Genomic DNA, 15,371 nt, shown 5'->3' on the forward strand with positions numbered 1-15,371 from the left:
ATTCCCTCTACTCCACTGTAATACTGATACATCTGACTTTAGCTCCCCCTTCTCAAATTTTAGGGTGAATTCGATCATATTATGATCGTTTGCCCCGAAGGGTTCTTTTACTTTCAGCTTTCTAATCAATTCTGGTTCATTTCACAACACCCAATCCAGAATAGCTGATCCCATAGTAAGCTCAACCATGAGTTGCTCTAAAAAGTCTTCTCATAGGCATTCTAGAAACTTCCCCTCTTGGAATCCAGCACAAACCTGATTTTCCCAATCTACATTCATATTGAAATCCCCCATGACTATTGTAACATTACCTATTGGCATGCATTTTCTATCTCCCATTGTAATTTGTAGAGCACATCGTTACTAGTATTTGGGAGTCTGTATACAACTGCAAAGGAGTCTTTTTACCCTTGCAGTTCCTTCGATCTATCCTCAATGACTCAACACCTTTCAAACCTATGTCACCTTATTCTAATGACTTCATTTCATTTTTTACCAACAGAGCAATGCAACCCCCTCAGCCTTCCTGCCTGTCCTTTCAATACAATGTGTATCCTTGGATATGAAGCTCCCAGCTATAATCTTCTTTCGGCCATGATTCAGTCATGCCTACAACATCATACCTACCAATCTGTAACTGTGCTATAAGTTCATTGACCTTATTCCATATACTGTGCACATTCAAATATAACACCTTTAGTCCTATATTTAACTTTTTCAATTTTGTCCGCCGTTTACATTGTCACTCATCCTGTTGACAGCAACTATGCCCTATCATGAGTCTCTTGTTGCTAGGAGCCTCACTACATATTGCCTGTTTGTAAACCAACTACCTCATCTTCCACACTATCACTGTGGTTCCCATTCCCCTGCCAAATTAGTTTAAACCCACTCGAACAACTCTACCCAACCTGCCCGCAAGGATATTGGACCCCCTTGGGTTCAGGTGTAACCTGTCCCTTTTGTACAGGTCATACCTTCCCCAAAAGAGATCCCAATGATCTATAAATCTGAACCTCTGCCCCTGCACCAGCCAAATATCTTTCTTTTTCTTTTGCACATGAAGTACATATATACGTATATAGTCCTATAAAACATTTGAATTGAGGGAGTATTTTTTCCTTATTGAATTTGTGGAAGTAGCTCAAAGAATTAAGAATAATTGGCTAGTGCTACTTCAGCTATAACTTTGGGTTGATAGGTTAAGTCTAGACTGAAGTGGTTAGCACTGGTTAGGGATAGTCAGCAATAAGTTTCAATTCAAGTTTGCATTCAGGTTTATTGTAATTTCATCCAATTGTATAGCACCAAACAAAATAATGTTCCTCTGGATCAAGGTGCATAACACAGTACGTATAACACACACACAACATATAATGTAATGTTGCCACAGATAAAAACAACAACAAATAAAAAGCTGTATTTATGACACAAGTAAAAAGGAAACATTATAACACTCCTGGCACTTCATACATGGTAAGACCTTGGTGATGGCAGGGAGTTCAGTAGTCTCATGGCCTAGGAGATGAAGATGTTTCCCATCCCAACAGTTCTAGTCTTAATGCTACGGTATGTCCTGCCTGATGGTAGGGGGTCAAAGAGATTGTTGGATAGATGGGAGGAATTATTGACAATGCTAAGAGCCCTGAGTATGCAGTGCTCCTGGTAAGTATCTCAGACGGATGGAAGAGAGACGCCAATGATCCTCTCAGCAGTTCTCACAATCCTTTTTAGGGTCTCGTGGTTAGCCCTTCCAATTCCTGTAGCATGTGCAGCTGGACAGGACACACTCAGTGGTGCTACTGTAAAAATTGATTAGAATGGGGAGGCTGAGCTTGCTTGTCTCAATCTCCTCTGGAAGTGAGAAACCTGCTGTGCTTTCTTGACTAAAGAGGTGTTTTGGGATCAGATGAGTTTATCTGTTATGTACACTCCTAGAAACTTGATGCTCCTAACTCTCTCCAGTGAGGAGTGGTCAGCCTGCACCTTCCTCAAGTCCATAATCATCTCTTTAGTCTAGTTCACGTTGAGACTCAAGTTGTTGTGCTCACAACATTCTACCAGCTGCTCTACCTCCTCTCTGTATGTCACCTAATCATCGTTATTGATAGACCAACCACTGTAGTGTCATCAGCGAACTTGATGATTCAGTTTGAATGGGATCTAGTAGTACAGTCATCCGTTAACAGCATGAACAGTAGTGGGCTGAGCACTCAGCGCTGGGATGCCAGTGCTTCACGTGATGAAACGAGAGATGTTGCTGCCAACATGGACTTACTGTGGTCTTTCTGTCAAGAAGTCTAAGATCCAATTACAGAGAAGGGCGTGGGATATTCTACCCACCAAGTTCTGAGGGATGATCATATTACTTCAACTGAGTTCTTTTAGATTATGAAGACATGCAGTCTTCTTTTATTGTCATTTAGTAATGCAATGCATTAAGAAATAATACAATAAGTAAATAAACAGCATCCTTGTGTATAAAGCAGCATTTTCCAGGTTGAACAGGATGGAGTGGAGGGCAGAGGCAGATCCTAATTTATTTATATGGCAATAAATAAATTAGGATCTAAGAGGAAATTTTTTTTTGTCAGCAAGAGGTACTGAAAGTCATTTCACAGATTACAAATTACAAAAAAATAATGGCCAACTTTTAGAAAGGAGTAAGTTCTGCATTGGTGGGCAAATGGATAACAGGAAAGATGTCAACACCCTAATGGGTCAGAAAGATGTCAAAGCATATAGCAAGGATAATTGATGCTAGGAATCAATTTTGAAGGATCTGGATCCAGTGGAGGAAGATCCTTGTTTACACTGTCTTTTTGATGATCACAGACCTGTAGTTTCTTATACTGTACAATGAAAGCATTTATTCTCTCACCTATCATTCTTCATCAGTGGCCTTGGTGTTGCATCTTCTGAACTCTGCGGTGCATGGAGCTGTCCTTCACACCCACCTGTGACCTCTTCCAGTCCAAGTCAGCAGATGTCCACCAGTCCTACAGCAACCATTTGGGGAGGGCTAGGCAGAAGCTCAAAGGCAATTTAAGCAGAAAGAGGCTTAGCTGAAGTGAATATGAAAGAGGAACAGCAGATATATCTATGGTATTGAAAACAGAAAACACTGGAAGCACTCAGCAGGTCAAAGTGTACTGTATGTGTGAAGAGAAATAACATTTTAGATCGAAGGCCCTTTATCAAGTGCAGTTTGTTTCTCTTCCTGCAAATGCAGCCAGCCTGGCCTATTAAATATTTACAGAATTTTGTTTTAAGTTTCCAGTATCTCCATTTACTTATGGTTATCTATCGTACTTTTTTTTGTTTTTTGATGTGTATTGAAAATATCGTTGAAATTAGGTTTTGTGGTTTGCCTTGGGTGCTTCATTATTTGGTGGGGATGGTATGGGTCTAGTGGGAAATATTATGGTCTTCGATAGAATTGCATCCAGGTCAGCTGGTCTTTGATTGTATTGGCTAAAATACACTGTGGGCAAGGTCTTCTATCTTCTGCTTCACCATTTCCTGTTCCTGTTCCTTGAGCATCTCCCACCTGCTGCTGGCCAGCTGCCAGCAGCGGCTGAACCCAATTTAGTGCTAGGTTATGGCGACTGACATGTCACTCTAAACTTGGATTCTCTCTCAGGATAGTTTTGGATGACACCTCCAGATATATTTGCTGTTTCAAGAAACCTATTTAGCATAACATGCTCATATTTCCTGGATGATACAGTGGTGTCATTAGCAATGTCATTAAGGGATAGCCCTTGTAGTTAATCACTAGTGGCATGCACTGGAGTGGAATCCCTTTCAATTGATGAGATATCTGAAATCAACACAGAAGCAATTGGTAGCTCCTGGATTAAAAAGGGTGATTGCAATGTTTGTGACATTTATGCTTTACACTTTACACTTCAAAGGTTAATTGCTTTAAGAACAAACTTGTGGTTTCCTTTATCGTGTCTACACTGTAGCTCTTATATAGTTCCCACCTACAGACAATGGGTCATTTGCCATGATCCCTCTGTAACTTTAGGAGGACTTTACGTTGGAGTGTTTATTTATTATTACTTGCAGAACCAAGCTTGCTAGCTCAATTACAGAAACCTTATGAGAAGTTAGGAACATTTGTTCTGTAAAAACATTCTCTACACTCGCTTTGACAAAGTCCAAAGGACTCCAAAAATATTCTGTAACTCAACCATTCTGATGTGGATTTTAGATAACTGATGGAAGGATTCGAGTGTAGTTAATGAAAATGCTTTCACCCAAAGAGATGTAGGCTTCTGCGACCTTACTGTTTGAAAAGGTAGTAGGGGCAGAATCCTTTAACCTAAAATTAAACCAGCAAAGCCACAGTATGAAAGCTGAGGTATGGCGACTGCCTAAATAGTTCTTTGCCCAGCGCAGTAATAATAGTACAGAGAGTCTGCTTCTCTCTCATATATTATATATCTATGACTCCATGATTAAACATTCTTTGGGGATCCATAAATCTTAATCATAAACCTTTTTTAAAAATATTATTTGCAAATTTAAAATTTGGAATTCCACTCTCTGTTAACATAGTGCTGATTCTATTTCCATTATTAAGGGCTAATTCTTTAGGTACACCATAGAGGCCTGAAATCTTTTTTTTAAATTATCAAAATGATACTGGAGCCATCAGCCTGACCTTATAGGGGTATCAGAGGTCTGCTTCTCAAACTTTTTAAATGTACTCAATGCCTGAGTTCAAAGAGCTCAAAGAATGGACAAATTAGGTTGAGTAGACAAATTCATGGTAGCTAAGACTTATAGATTTGATTGACACCAATCTTGGAAGCTATACTAATGAAGAAAATTAGAGTTTTAGTAAAACTCTTATTGAGGTAAGTGTATCAAAGGATGATTAGCATTCTCTATGCTTTGCCTCAAAGTACATTTGCTTGAGTACTTGACGCTTCCTGTTGGCAGTGGATGGAATAACAGCATTTTACAGCCACTCCTAGTTTACTTTTCCTACATTCCAACCTGATCTGACACTATGACTACGAGAACTGCTAAAGGTAAAAAAGAAGATGATTTTTCTACATCTTTGGATTCTATTATTGAATTGATGCAAAAGCACAGAAGGGAAGCGTCCGAGGAATTGCAGCGATTCAGAAAAGAATCCTCCAAGGAATTTCGGTGATTCAGAAAGGAATCCTCTGAAGAGTTTCAACAACTTGGCTCTGAAATTAAGCAATTAAGCACAAAACTGGATTCTATTCAAGAAACCCTAACTGAGCACGATAAACGAATAAAAGAGGATGAAGAAATCCTGTCGATTCTGGATGAAAAAATGGACAACCTGCAAAAGCGTTATGAAAAACAATGCAAGGTTAATGACGAACTAAGACAGAAGATTATAGATTTAGAAAACAGAAGTAGAAGGAATAACATACGAGTTCTTGGTCTTGAAGAGTTAACTGAAGGCAATCGTCCTGCGGAATTTTTTGCAAACTTTCTGGTTCAGTTATTTCCTGATATTTTAAAATCGACATTAATGATCGACCGAGCACATAGAATACCTGGGAACAGAATGTTTACAAGCAAACCTCGTTCAGTGCTAATTGCTTTTCATGAGTTTCAAACAAAGGACCGTATAATTAGTGAATCTCGTTGGAAAGGTATGATAGAATTTAATGGAAAAAAGATTAGAATCGTTGAAGATTTCTCTGCAGAGATTATGAGGGAATGTGCTAAGTTCAAAAACGTCATGTCAGAGTTCTACAAAAAAGATTTGAAACCTTCTTTACGGTATCCGGCGAAGCTCAGAATTACACTGCTGGATGGATCGCAAAAATGGTTCCGTTAGAGTCTCCAGGCTCAGAAATTCTTAGAGTCAGTAAAGTAACTGCTTATTATCTGTTACATGAATAACTGTTTATTTTACCTTTGCTAAACTTTGTGCTTAACTCTTTTTGAACTTTTTAAGGATTTATTTTGAGAATAAGACTTTAATGTGCTATTACTTTGTTAAGTTTAAAAGTATCATGTTAGAGCTGTTTAACAAAAACTTACATGAATAACTATGTATTTTGCCTCTGGTGAATCTTGTAGTCAATTTTCTTTCAGAACCTCTTAAGGTTTTAGTTTGAGATTAAGATTTTAATGAGCCAATATTCTGTGTGTCCATATTATTTTATATTATACTTACTTTTCTAGACTTATTTTGATATTAGAATTAACTGTCTCTTTACTATCTGTTGTTTTGACTAGGTTGGAATATTCTAACCTTGTAATTTATTTGGAGCTAAGCCAGCAGGATTTTTGGGGGGATGTCGTCATTAGTTGTAGGCATCAACTTTCTTTCTTCGGGAGGGGGGAGGGTGTTTAGGTTTTTTTTCTTGGAAGTTGTTTGGGATTTTTAGTCAAACCTGCTGTTTGGCTTTCTTATCTCATAGGTCATTGTTTAGTTTTATTAATCTTCTTAAGGATTATCCTTTTAATTTCTTTTTAAAATAATAATAAAATGGATTATAATACTAAATTACTTAGTCTCAACGTGAAAGGATTAAATCATCCTTTGAAATAAAATAAGATTTTTGCCTATATTAAAAAATTTAAGGTCCCAATTATTTTTTTTCCAAGAAACACATGTACGTAATTCAGATACCACGCCTTTTTAGCCGATGGAGGGAATTACACTTTCACTCAAGTTTTCAGGCCAAAGCTAGAGGTGTCTCGATTTTTATAGAAAAGACAGTTCCATCTGTTCAACACAAGGTTGTTTCTGATACTAATGGATGATTTGTTATAGTATCAGGGAAATTAGAGAATAAATTGGTATTTGCCAATGTTTATGCCCCAAATATAGATGATCCAGAATTCTTTGAGCGATTTTTTTTTTGTTTTTGCCTGATCTGAGTGTGTCTTCATTGGTGATGGCAGGAGACTTTAATTGCTGGTTAGATCTAGTTTTAGATCGGTCCTCTTCTAAACCAGCGACACTTAATAAATGAGCTTTTTTTTTATCCATTTTTAACGAAATGTGGTATTGTTGATATATAGCGTTTCTTACATCCAACAGATAGAGAATACTGGTTTTTCTCTCATGTTCATCATACGTATTCCAGAATTGATTATTTTTGATTGATAACCAATTGATTCCATTAGTTCGATCTTGTGAATATGAAGAGATTGCTATCGCTGACCATGCTCCTGTGCTTTTATCCATAAATCTTCCTGGTTTTCCTCAGACAAACAGATTCTGGTGTTTTAATTTAACTCTGTTATCTGACAAGGATTCCTTAAAGTTCTTGGAGAGGCAAATCACTCTTTTTTTTGAAGAGAATACGATGGAGGAGACTTCTAGCCTTGTCATATGGGATGCCTTTAAAGCATATGTTAGAGGATGAATCATTTCTTATACTGCAAGTGTTAAGAAAAAAGCTAATAAACAGAGAATTAATATAGCCAATCAGCTGAAACAATTAGATGGAGAATATGCTTTGACTTCAGATCCTGTTATATATCAAAGATGGGTCGAAATTAAAGCTAAATATGATTTTTTATTAACATACCCTATTGAAACTCAACTCCTAAAGGATAAAAGTCAATTTTGTATTCATGGAGATAAAACAGGTAAATTATTGGCTAACCAAATTAAAAGTTCTAGTGTTAAATGACAGATTAAAGAAATTTATGAAGCTAACGATATTAGGACAACTGATCATTTAGAAATAAATGATAATTTTAGAGAATATTATTCCAAACTTTATAGTTCTGATCATCTTAAAGATAATACTGTAATGGATAACATTTTAGACCAAATAAATATCCCTACGCTTTCTGTTGATGCCCGAAAACAGTTGGATCGATGTGTTTCTCACAAAGAAATAGCCGAGGCTGTACATTCGTTGCATTCAGGAAAAGCTCCAGGTCCTGACGGATTTTCTGGAGAACTCAATAAGGCTTTTTCTTCTTTGCTCATACCCCATTTATGTTCAGTTTTTTCAGATTCTTTTAAGTCAGGTAGGTTGCCGTAATCTTTTTACGAAGCTTCTATTTCGCTTATCCTTAAAAAAAAAATAAGAACCCAACTAAATGTTCTTCATATAGACCAATTTCCCTACTTAATGTTGATGCTAAAATTTTATCTAAAGTTCTGGCCTGTAGGATGGAAAATATCTTACCATCTATCATTTCTGATTATCAGACTGGTTTTATTAAAAATCGATATTCTCATTTTAATATTCGTTGATTATTCAATGTTATTTATTCTCCTTCCAAGGAGATATCGGAGTGTGTGATATCCTTAGATGCTGAGAATGCTTTTGATCGGGTTGAATGGCATTATTTATTTAAAATCTTAGAAAAATTTAATTTTGGCTCCAACTTTATTCAATGGATTAAATCACTGTATTTATCCCCTGTTGCTTGGGTTCTTACTAATTCTCAGAATCCTAAACTATTTAAACTTCAACGTGAAACCAGACAAGGTTGCCCTTTGAGTCATTTGCTTTTTGACCTGGCTTAGAACCCTTAGCTATTGCTTTTCGAGAATCTTAACGATATCACTGGTATTTTATGGAAGGGTACTATCGACAAAGTGTCACATTATGCGGATGATTTATTGCTTTACATTTCTAATGTCGAAACTTCATTACCTTTTGTGCTTTCTTTACTATCTTGTTTTAATCAGTTTTCTGGATATAAACTGAACCTACACAAGAGTGAACTTTTTCCTTTGAATATTTTGCCATTAACTGATATTAACCATCCTTTCAAAATTGTAAGAAACCAATTCACTTATTTGAGTGTAACAATTACTAAGAATTATAAATACTTATTTAAAGAACATTTTCTTACTTTATTAAATTATATAAAAAGACCATTATCAAATTGGTTGCCCCTTTCGTTATCATTGATTGGCCGAATTAACTCTACTAAAATGAATGTTTTACCTAAATTTATATACCTCTTTCAGGCATTACCCGTTTTTATTCCTAAATCCTTTTTTGACTCTGGATTCTAATTTATCCTCCTACATATGGAAAAATAAACATCCTCGATTGAATAAAGTCCATCTCCAGAAAGTTAAAAAGAATGGAGGTTTAGCTTTACCAAATTTTATGTTTTATTACTGGCAAGCTAATATACGGAATCTCACGTTTTGGTTATACTATATTAACCAGGAGGACTGTTCCGGGTAGGTTTCTTTAGAAGCTAACTCGGTTAATGTATTTTCTATTATCTCCCTATTGGGATCTTCACTTCCTTTATCCTTAAGTAGGATAACTGGAAATGTGGTAGTCAAACATACTTTAAGGATTTCGATACAATGTAGAAAACACTTTGGTTTATTGAGATTCTCCCTTTCCAGTGCCATTTTTTAAGATTATTTTTAAGCCTTCTATGACATGTAGTCTTTAAACAATGGGAAAGACTGGGCATTACATGCTTCCAGGATCTGTTTGTGGGAGGAATTCTTTCTTAGTTTGAACAATTGTCAACTAAATATAGTTTACCAAAAACCCATTTTTTTCGGTACTTACAAATTAGAGATTTTCTGCTATCTCAATTACATACATTTCCTAAAAGACCTGATAAGAACATATTAGATGAAATTCTTAATATGAAACCATTCTGTAATGGTTCAATATCCAATATTTATGATATGTTGTTGGGAATGAGAAATGATTCTTTAGACAAGATTAAAAATCTTTGGGAACAAGATTTACAGACCTCAATTTCTGAAGAAACTTGGGATGAGATTTTTAAATTGGTTAATACTTTATCGCTATGTGCTCATCATTCCCTCTTACAATTTAAAGTGGTTTATAGAGCTTATATGACCAAGGATAAGTTATCTCATTTTTATAGGGATATATCTCCCTACTGTGATAGGTGTAACAATAGAGAAGCTTCACTTATTCATATGTTTTGGACATGCCCAAGTCTTGGAAAATATTGGAAGGAAGTATTCCAAACTTCTGTACTCTTTAAAGTAAATTTTAAGCCTAATCCTTTGACTGCCCGATTTGGTATTGTTGGAAGGAAAAATATCATTTTGCACATTCTGGCTTTTCTCTCTCTCATGGCTAGAAGGGTGCTTTTATTTAAATGGAAGGATGCTGTTCCACCTAATCATGCTTAGTGGTTACGAGATGTTATGGCATGCCTAAATTTAGAAAAGATTCGTTATTCAATTTCTGAATCTACCTAAGATTTTCAAAATTTTTGGGGGCCATTTTTAAATTATTTTCATAATCTTTGACTTTTTGTTAAAGTACAGAAGTTGGTTAATAGTATATTTTATTATCTGATAAGTTTTTTTTTCTTTTTTTCCCCAAACAGCTTTGACTTTGGTAGTGGGTGTAGATCCTTTTTTTAAAATAAAGTTGTTTATATTCTAATATACCAATTAATCTAATACATATGACTATAGAGTAAGGAGTTTGTTAATGTGATTCAATATACTATATCTGGTATTATTATATTTTTTCTTTTTTATAATATGTATTCTCTTGAACTCTGTATTCTTATATATAGAAATCAATAAAAAATATTGGAAAAAGAGTACTTGACAAAATGACAAACTTTGCATCTTCATAGGTTTCCAAACTAATTGGTACTGTGCAAAGTTTGAAAGAGTTATCTTCATTACAAACAAATGCAAAATGGCATTAGCAGTGGTGACAAAACTTTTCATCTGGCATCATTGCATTCACTCCCATCGAACTTCGGGGCACAATGTGACAGTCAGTTAAAGAAGAAAATTTCAAGGAAACTTTCATGGACCATTAGCATGAGGATGAAGTTCTATGGATAGTCAAAGAAGAGTCTTTTGAGGATGAACTTAAAGGAAAGCTGGGAGAGTTGCATGATTGCCTGATTAGCTCATGTGATAGATGACTGATCTTTTTAAGTATTGGTCCTCCCATATGTTGCCTATTAACCATAAGGCTAAGAAACTGTACATCAGCAACATGGTGCATCATTTTCATGCAATGTCATCTACATGTAATGTTTTCTCTATTGCATAATATTATAATGCTACTTCTATATTTTCTAATACACAAGGAATAGTTGTTTCAGCTCAAGATCCTTCATCAGGGAGGTATAGGACTGATTATCAGAGTAATATTTAGGTAAGGTTTCAGGAAATTCAAGCATCAATATTTACTGAGGAGAAGGACATGGAGGATAGGGAGATCAGTATGGGTAGTTTGATATTTTAAACAGTATAATTTGCTTGGGCTTTTCAAGATAAAGGAGCAAGTGTTGGGTCTCTTATAAAACATTAAGGAGCATAGATCCCCAGGACCTCATAGGAGAAGTGTCAGGTTTTTTAAGAGAGGTGAGAAATGAGATTGCTGGGGCCTTGACCAATATCTTCATGTCCTCTCCATCCTAAGGCAAGATGCTTTAGGACTGGTGAGTAGCTAATGTTGATCCATTATTCAAGAAGGGAAGTAGTATAGACCAATGAGTCTCTTGTCAGTGGTGGGGAAGTCATTGGGAGGCACTGGTAGGGACAGGATTTGTGAGCAATTGGGAAATCATTCCCTAATTAGGGACTGTCAACATGACTTTGTACAGGGATTCAGTTTTTCGAGGAGGTGACAAAAGTCACCTTTTAAAGTCTCTCTAGCAGGGACCTCTGCTCTTTGTGATATACATAAATGATCTGGATGAAAGTGTAACTACCTGGCTTTGTAAATTTGCAGATTATACAAAGATTGGTAGTGTTGTGGGTAGTATAGAACACTACCAAAGGATACTTCAGGATTAAAATCAGTTTCAAATATGGGTGGAGAAATGGCAGATGGCCAAGTGAGAAGTGTTCCACTTTGGGAGATCAAATGTAAAGAAACAGTATACTGTCAATGGCAAGACCCTTAACAGATCTTGGGGTCTAAGTGCATAGCTTCCTGAAAGTGGCTGTACTGGTTGGAGTGGTAAGGAAGGCATATGGAATGCTTGCCTTTGTTAGTCAACAAACGGAACTCAGGAGAAAGAAATTTTATGTTGCAACTTCGTAACACTGTAGTTAGGGCCAATCTTTCAATTCTGGCCACTCCATGATAGGAAGGATGTCGAAACATTGGAGAGGGTGCAGAAGAGTTTTACCAGAATGCTGCCTTGAATTAGACGGCATTTGCTATAAGGAGAGTTTGGACAAACATGGGTTGTTTACTTTTTGGAGTGGCAGAAGCTGAGGGGAGATCTGATAAGGATTTGTAAGATTGAAGGGCAGACGGTATCTTTTTCCACAGTGTTAAAATGTTTAATACTAAAGGGCCTGCAATTAAGATGGGGGTGGTGTAAGTTCAAAGGAGATGTGGGTCAAGTTTTTTATGCAGAAAGTGGTGGCTGCCTGCAGGCTGGCAGAGACAAATGAGATAGTGCTGCTCAAGAGACCCTTAGTTAAGCACATGAACATGCAGGAAGTGAAGATACATTGGACATTGTATAGACAGAGGGGATTAGCTTGGTTTGATTACTAATTTAATTAATTCAGCATAACATTGTGGGCTGAAAGGTCTGTTGCTATGTGTACTGCTCTTCGTTCTACCTTCTAACTTACATTAGCTAGAACAGCGGCCCGTTTACAACTAGTTTAAGATTGAACCACAGAGGATTTTCTCTTCAGAATGCTGGTACATTGGCTACAGAAATCACGAGCATCAGTTTGCATGAGGCATGATTGATATCCTCAAATCAAATAGGAGAAAACTGTTCAGGGGAGAAGATAGGTTTCTCTTCTTAGCAATGGCCAAGGACTCTTGGCCAACAGATTCCTAGGTATGTTGAAGAAGAATCTGATTATCTAATAGAACAAGGATGGTCATATGGCCATCTGATTGATGGGGTTCCTGGCTGAGCAACGAAGACCTCTGCTGATCAACTGATTGAGGTGTTCACTAATATCTTTAACCTCTCACTTCGGTAGTCTGAGGCACCCATAAGATATAGGAGCAGCAGTAGGCCCTTCAGCCCATCGAATCTGCTCTGCCATTCAATCATGGGCTGATCCAATTCTTCCAGTCATCCCCAGTCCCCTGCCTTCTCCACATACCCTTTAATATCCTGGCTAATCAAGAACCTATTTATCTCTGTCTTAAATGAACCCAATGACTTGGCTTCCACAGCTGTTCATGGCAACAATCCTTCCATCCTGAAGTTGTACCCTCTTGTCCTAGACTCCCCTACCATGGGAAATACCTTTGCCATATCTAATCTGTTCAGGCCTTTTAACATTTGGAATGTTTCTATGTGATCCCTCCTCATTCTCTTGAACCCCAGGGAATACGGCCCAAGAGCCACCAGACGTTCCTCATACGGAAACCCTTTCATTCCTGGAATCATTCTCGTGAATGAAACACCCACCTGTTTCAAGCAGGCTCCAACTCGAGAGCAACGTGGTAACCTGCCTCAATGACTATCATCCAGTAGCACTTACATTTACTGTGATAAAGTGCTTTGAGAGGTAGACGTTGAAACATATGAAGTCCTGCCTGAGGAGCGAGTTGGACCTGATCCAGTTTGCCTACCGGCAAAGAGGTCTACAGAAGATGCAATTTCTTTGGCTTTTCACTCAACCCTGGAACATCTGCACAGTGAAGATCTGGACATCAGGTTTTTCTTCATTGATTACAGCTCTGCGTTCAATACTATCATCCTCCCAAAACTAATCAATAATCTTCAAGAACTAGGCCTCAATACTTCCTTGTGCAACTGTATCCTCGATTTCCTCACTTGCAGACCCCAGTCAGTTTAGATTGGCAACATCTCCTCCACAATCACCATGAGCACAGATGCGCAACAAGACTGTACGCTTAGCCTCCTGTTCTACTTGCGTTATACGTATGACTGTGAGGCTAAATACAGCTCCAATACCATATTCAATTTTGCTGATGACACCACTGAGTTTATCTGAATCAAAGATGGTGATGAATCAGTATATAAAAGGGAGATTGAAAATCTGGCTGAATGGTCCCAAAAAACAACTTCTCACTCAATGTCAGCAAGACCAAAGAGCCAGTTATTGACTGCAGGAGGAGGAAACCAGAGGTCTATCAGTCACTCATCATCAGGGGATCAGAGATGGAGAGAATCAACAACTTTAAGTTCCTCAATGTTATCACTTCAGAGGATCTGACCTGGGTCCAGCACAAAAATGGAACGACAGTGCCTCTACTTTCTTAGAAGTTTGAGAAGATTCAGCATGTCATCTAAAACGTGGACAAACTTCTATATATATGTGGAGGAGAGTATACTGACTGGTTATATCATGGCTCAGCATGGAAACACCAATGCCCTTCAATGGAAAAGACTACAAAAAGTAATAGATACAGCTCACTCCATCAGAAGTAAAGCCTGCCCACCATTGAACACATCTACAAAGAGCGCTGTTGCAGGAAAGCAGCATCCATCAGCGAGAACCCTCCACCATCCAGGTCATGTTCCTGTCTCAATGCTGTCATCAGGAAGGATGTACAGGACCCTCAGAGCTCACACACCAGGTTCAGTAAGAAACTATCCCTCTACCATCAGGCTCTTGAACCAACGACAATAACTTCACTCAAACCAACACTGAAGTATTCCCACTACCTATGGACTCACTTTCAAGGACACTTCATCTCATGTTCTCAATCCTTACTGCTTACATATTTTCTTTGCTTTATTTTTTAATTGCACAGGATGTTGTCTTTTGCACATTGGTTTTTGCCCGTCTTGTTAAATGCATTTTTCATTGATTCTGTTGTTTTTTTGTATTTACTGAGAATGTCTGCAAGAAAATAAATCTCGGTGGTATATCGTGACATATATATACTTTGATATTCAACTTACTTTAAACTTTGATAATACAGGCGATTGCTTTGCAGAATCATGTGAAATTCTTCACAGACAGACTCCTCTCAGAGATGAAGAACTGAGTGATTATGAGGAGGAATAGGCAGCAAATTTAGTTTCAGAATTTGATATTCAAATCTTCTACAGATCTATTTTCTGCAAATGGCCAACAAGTTCTCCAGTGCTGCTCAGGACAACTGGATTCAAATCAATATCATCCTCTTTCCTCCGGTTCAGCTTGATTTTCCCTTGAACAATATCTCCTGTCATTCCACACATTTCTTCCAAATAAAAAAAAACTGTTGTTCTGGCAACCCAATTGTTCCTAGTAATGTGTGCCTTTCCCTAGATTGTTTGGGCCATACTTTCTGCCTGCTGTATTTATATCTTGTTCTTCATCTCATTTTCTAGTACACAAGTACCAGAGTTAGTTCCAGTTATTAATTTTGTTCAAAATTGCAAAGTTCATCAAATTATTCTTCTCTATACTGATGCTCTCTGACATATTGTATTTTTTACCATTTATGTTTTTATTTCAGATTTCATGC

General features: G+C 37.2%; 1 protein-coding gene across 3 annotated transcripts in view; it reads left to right on the forward strand.

Annotated features, from left to right (window-relative positions):
* Positions 1 to 5,573: 5,573 nt before the first annotated feature.
* Positions 5,574 to 15,371, forward strand: part of LOC140199788 (gamma-aminobutyric acid receptor subunit rho-3-like) — a 34,692-nt gene continuing 24,894 nt past the window's right edge. For 2 of the 3 annotated variants that reach the window (XM_072262277.1, XM_072262278.1), the window contains exon 1: positions 5,590 to 5,862. The gene's annotated coding sequence lies outside the window, so the exon portion shown is untranslated. Of the gene's footprint in view, positions 5,863 to 15,371 lie in introns of all 3 variants that reach the window. The other variant, XM_072262279.1, reaches the window with a different exon arrangement.

This window comes from Mobula birostris, chromosome 6 (genome assembly GCF_030028105.1).
Source record: "Mobula birostris isolate sMobBir1 chromosome 6, sMobBir1.hap1, whole genome shotgun sequence".
In the NCBI taxonomy this organism is placed as follows: domain Eukaryota; kingdom Metazoa; phylum Chordata; class Chondrichthyes; order Myliobatiformes; family Myliobatidae; genus Mobula; species Mobula birostris.